Source organism: Sinocyclocheilus anshuiensis, unplaced genomic scaffold (genome assembly GCF_001515605.1).
Source record: "Sinocyclocheilus anshuiensis isolate Anshui unplaced genomic scaffold, SAMN03320099.WGS_v1.1 scaffold1529, whole genome shotgun sequence".
Lineage (NCBI taxonomy): Eukaryota > Metazoa > Chordata > Actinopteri > Cypriniformes > Cyprinidae > Sinocyclocheilus > Sinocyclocheilus anshuiensis.
In genome coordinates, this window is record NW_015540930.1 from 336,016 (window position 1) to 341,703 (window position 5,688).

Consider the following 5,688-nt stretch of genomic DNA (forward strand, 5'->3'; position numbering starts at 1 on the left):
GTAGGGGCGTGTTTGTTTTGGTGATTTCAAATGTCAACATTGGCTACCAGAAATCGCTTACCCCACCTTTAAATGTAGTTAAAGAGCATGCACATTCATTTCTTAACATACTTAAGTACACTTAAAAAGTGTACTTTGTAATAATGCCAAAGTAAGTATTACTTTACTTTTGCTACTATGTTTTTAGGTTTTACTACTTTTGCTTTAAAGGGGTCCTATTATGCTCTTTTACAATGTCTTGATTTTGTTTCGGGGGTGTACTAGAACAGGCTCTCATACTAGGTTGTTCGAAAAACACAAAAAGAAAAAAAATGACATACTTGAGTGGACCAAAAAAGCTCTCTAAAGTTCAGCCAATTGCATTTGATATATATTTTAACCATAGTACATTTTCATTTATTAGCAGTTAACATGCAATGTGTCCAAAAACATTCTTTTTGCACTTAAGTATATTCTTTTAAAGTATTTTATTGCTGTAATATTAATACTCTTCAATAAACTTTTTAAAAGTATTTTAAAGTGTACATCTTTTTTTTTTCACATACAGGGCAGACAGGTCTGGAAAAACAAAGCAAAGCAAAACAAAACAAAACACACACACACACACGCATACACACAAATGTGTATCATAAATGATGACACAATTTTCATTCATAGGGTGAACTGTCCCTTTAAGATCATGTACCTCATTAGTATTCTTCACTTTCTAATAGGTTTTTAATATTTTTCACATAATAGTTCACTAACTTACACAAATAAAACATTCGTGTTTTCAAGTTTTTTTAATATTCTAAAATGTCATTATAGCACTAAATAAAATCTCATTCATGCAAATACATAATTTATGACAACAGAAATATTCTGATATAAGGTGTCAATTTAATTGCAATGCCTGTTTATCCCTCACAGTTTGTCAAAAACTGTTTTGTGTCTCCACCAATCCATTGTCAGCATGTCACATAGTACTTAACCAACAAAGCCTTCACACCACAAAGTGTGCGTGAATCATCTAGGCAGTGTTTCTCTGTATTACCTTTCTGCATCGTTGCTGCTCTGTCTCCACCGGCGTTTACATGATCCACAAATCTCTCAATCTACACAAGCCACCAGCAATGCGGCTCTGATTAATGATGCTCTGAACCAGCAGACATTGCAGGGTGTTGCCCTGTTTAGCATGCCGTACGCTTGCCTGTTTACTGGCTTGCTTTTTCTCCGTTTCTTTCAGTGTGCTTTCATGTACAGCAAATGTTGGCGGACTATTGTGATACAAATATATAGCCTGATTCAAGCCATGTATATGCTGAATATAAAATCATGTGTTTTAACCCTTAGAAGGTGCTTGATTCTGTGTGCATCCATCATTGACATCTATGTAAATGACATGTCTTGGTTTGCTCTCTTTTGAAAATCCTAAAGGAAGGGTGGCTGAGTCTTAAAAAGGAAAACCTATATCTGTCTTTATAAAAGAATGCTTTGGATGATACATCTAAAGAGGGAGAGGAGGAACTAGCTTTGCTTTTAAACTCTTCCTTTTTTTCTAGCTAAGGAAAATCCCTTGATATGGATATTTTAGAGCAAAAATAATATTTAGTGCATGTCTTAGAGATTACATATAGACAGGGCATCAATTAAAATGCATGAGACTGTTCTTTTTCATACGATGATGAACAACATGAATATGCAGACTAGGATGAAGGATTGCCGAATGTAAATATTTCCTCTCTAACAGTAGCATAACAACTGCAAGGACATGGGTTCGATTCCCAGAGAAAGTAAGAACTGATAAATGTGTATGTGGAATGTAATCCCTATAATATATTTAAAATACATTAAGTATAGTTTAAATCTATTAACATATTTACTGATATATCTCTTGAGACTTACTGATATAAAAATTATAAATAAACTTTATTTGGAGTATTACTTGTGCACACATTTCTTAATATTAAGCCTAAAATGTATTTTAATGTCACTATTGATGAGGATTGTATGATCTTTGAATATGTATTTAAATGCAAGCTATTTAAAGTGTAACTAAAAAGTATACTTACAATAGTTTCACTTTAGCACAATCAGATACTTCATATACTTCAGTATATCTTTAGTTGGACTTCAGCACTACTTCTGAACAAAAACAGTACAAAATTACCAAAAGTACAATTGCAGGGTAGTTTTATTAAGTACATGAATATATATGTAAATGTATTTGTAGTATACTTAGCATGAAATAAATATATTTTAAATACATTTTAGTATATTTATTTTTTCTCTAGGGCAGAGATAAATATAAAAAGGGACAGTTCAAAACATTCTCAACCCCTATGTTGTAGCAAACCTGAGCTTTAAGCTTCAATGAAAAACTGAATCAGAATTTGAGTTATTCACTGATAATTGTCCTTGCAGTGAAATGTTGAACCCTGTGAATGAATCACTGAATCAGTGAGCTGAACTCCAATACAAGTCAATTCAAGAGTGACAATTACACTTTTGGTGAAGATGAGTAAATTATTTTCATTTTGAGGTTTCTTTAAGTCAGGGATTCTGTAACAAAAAATTTGAAAAGGCATAAAAGCAGAAATCTAAATACACATGTAAGGCCTATATATATTATGGTTTGTTATGATAAACAGATATGATAAATAGTTTTGTTATGATAAATAGTTGATACAACTATTTGAAAATCTGGAATCTGAGGGTGCAAAAAAAAATCTAAATACCGGTACTGAGAAAATCGCCTTTAAAGTTGTCCAAATGAAGTTCTTAGCAATGCATATTACTAATCAAAAATTAAAAAAATTAAGAAAGTTAAAAAATATCTTCATGGAACATGATCTTTACTTAATACCCTAATGATTTTTGGCATAAAAGAAAAATTGATAATTTTGACCCTTACAATGTTTTTTTTGGCTATTGCTACAAATATACCTGTGCGACTTAAGACTGGTTTTGTGGTCCAGAGTCACATATTAATTTAATCAAAAGTGACAATAAAGACATTATAAATGCTGTTTTGAACATTTATTATATGTGTACACACACGCACATGGACACACACATATATGTTAATTATTTGCATTAATTTAATCAAAAGTGACAGTAACAGGAAAGTGCCAGTGCTAGTGTTGTGTCATACTGGATTGTTGCTACTGCTTGCAAACAAACATAAAAAGAACATGACAAATAAACAGTTACAGTAAGATGTTTTTGCAGGCCACATTTTAAAAGTATCACCCTGTGAAAACCCTGAGTCGGTTTGCTGTTAGGAAAATATGAACCCGCGTGAACATCATGCGACTGGTTTTGTGTGAAACGTTTTCCCCTGACCCGTAATAGATTGCCGAGTCCCAAACCTCTCAGAACTCTGTAGCAGAACAGAAAAGAAAATAAAAAGCAAAAGATTCCTTGGTTTACTGTGTATTTTCCCCTTGATCAGCTGTTTAAGTGCATTTATGTCTATTTCTGCCGTTTCTCTCACACGGCACAAGCTTTGCTATGAAATTTTCTTCCCATTAGGACCGTGAAGCTACGAAGCGCCATTCCGCAGCATAGAGACTCTGCTTAGGTTGTCCTAGATCTGTCCATTTACTTCCCTCTTAAAACAAATAGATGAGTTTAGGAAGTGCTGCTTCCTTAAATATACAATACCTCAACACGTGGGGCTCGTTATGTAACGTACGCACGAAGAATGACTTTTTCCATCTATTATGCACACTGCTTTTTTATCGGCGTCCCTGGCCTTGTATTATACTTTTCACACAATTGTTTTTGGTTTGTAAATAATGTAATGCAGCCTTGATGAAGAGGAGTAGCCATAAGCTATGCAGTAATAATGAACTTTGGGAGCCAGCTTGTGCAGAACTGAAATAATTCTGTTTGAGGATGACTGTTAAATATTTACAGCTGTTGAATTACATCTACAGGGAGGCTGTTAGATAAAAGAATGCATGTGATTTATTTTTTTCACACTCACTGTGAGCTGCTCCGAAATACTCTTGATGCTTCAACTTTATTTTGATAAGAAAGGAAACAAGATGATGGGGGGTATGTAGCCATTTTTGTGTGCTGATGTTACATTACCAGCATTTATCTGAATCATTCATCTCTCTGGCACAAAAAAAAAAAGAGAGAGAGGGAGAGAGAAAATCACTGATAAATTCATTTTACTCTGTAATTTGCACAGACTTTGTGAGTCATGCAAAACATTTCCTTACCAATTTTGGGTTATTATAGGGTCAAAATGAGGCAACAGCAATGTTGTTCTTCAAAAAATACAAAAACAAAAAACTTTGTACTGAACAGAGACCTATCATTACTTTTAAGTAACTTGTTGACTGCTATCTGAGCTGAGCTGACATCGTAGTCTTTAGTCTCACTTTTGATGTTTAAGTTCCTTTGTGCTTTGATTGACAGTGATTATGAGCTGTGAAACAGGAGTCTCTTATGCCACACATGTGGGTGTTTCTTTAACTATGAGAATGATTTATGAAATATATGAAAATCCACCATAAAAATACGCAATTCCAGAAGTTTCAAGAACTGTACTGTATGTTCGTCAAGAAAACAGTAATCATTGTTAATAAAAGTAAAAACTTCAACTTCATTGAAATAAGCTAATTAAAGTGATTTAGATAAATAATTGTGGCCTAATGGTTAGAGAGTCGGACTTGTAACCCAAAGGGTGTGGGTTTGAGTCTCAGGTTCGGCAGGGATTGTCGGTGGGGGGAGTGGATTACCAGCGCTTTCTCCACCCTCAATACCATGACTGAGATGAGACCCTTGAGTAAGGCACCAAACCCCCAACTACGTGTGTGTGTGTGTGTGTGTGTGTGTATGCGTGTTTGTTCACTACTCACTGCTGTGTGTGTGTGCACTTGGATGGGTTAAATGCAGAGAACAAACCCCAAGTATGGGACACCATGCTTGACCACATGTCACCTCCTTTCCTTTAAAAAAAAAAAAAAGAAAGATATTTACCTGGCAGGGGAGACACCATGATCAAGAGGGTCTTTCACCCAGGGCGAGGCTTGGCCATTGCACTCCGGCTGTGGGAGTGGGAATCTCGACTGCATAATTTGTGGTAGTGGGGGACTGTGTTCGCCCTCTCCCCTGAAATTCTACGGGGGGCGGGGGAGTCGTGGCTAGAGAGTTGGACTTGTAACTCAAAGGTCACAGGTTCGAGTCTCAGGTCCGGCAGGAATTGTCGGTGGGGGGGGGTCCTTATTATTATTTTGTTTATATATATATATATATATATATATATATATATATTAGTGCTGTCAAAATGATTAATCACATCCAAAATAAACGTTTTTGTTTACATAATATATGTGTGTGCTGTTTATTTTTATGTATAAATACATAATACCTATAGAAAAATATGTTGTTTATATATTAAATATATATAATATAAATATATGAATATAAATATATACATGTAAATATATTAAAAATATATACTGAGTATGGAACACCATACTTGACCACACATCACTTCACTTTCATTAATTCAGTTAAACTTAATATAAATTCAAAAGACTTAATTGAAATAATTTTAGTTCACTCAAAAATGAAAATTATGTCATTAATTTCTCACCCTTATGTCGTTCCAAACCCTTAAGACCTTCGTTCATCTTCAGAACACAAATTAAGATATTTTTGATGAATTATAAATATAATGAAAGCTTTCTG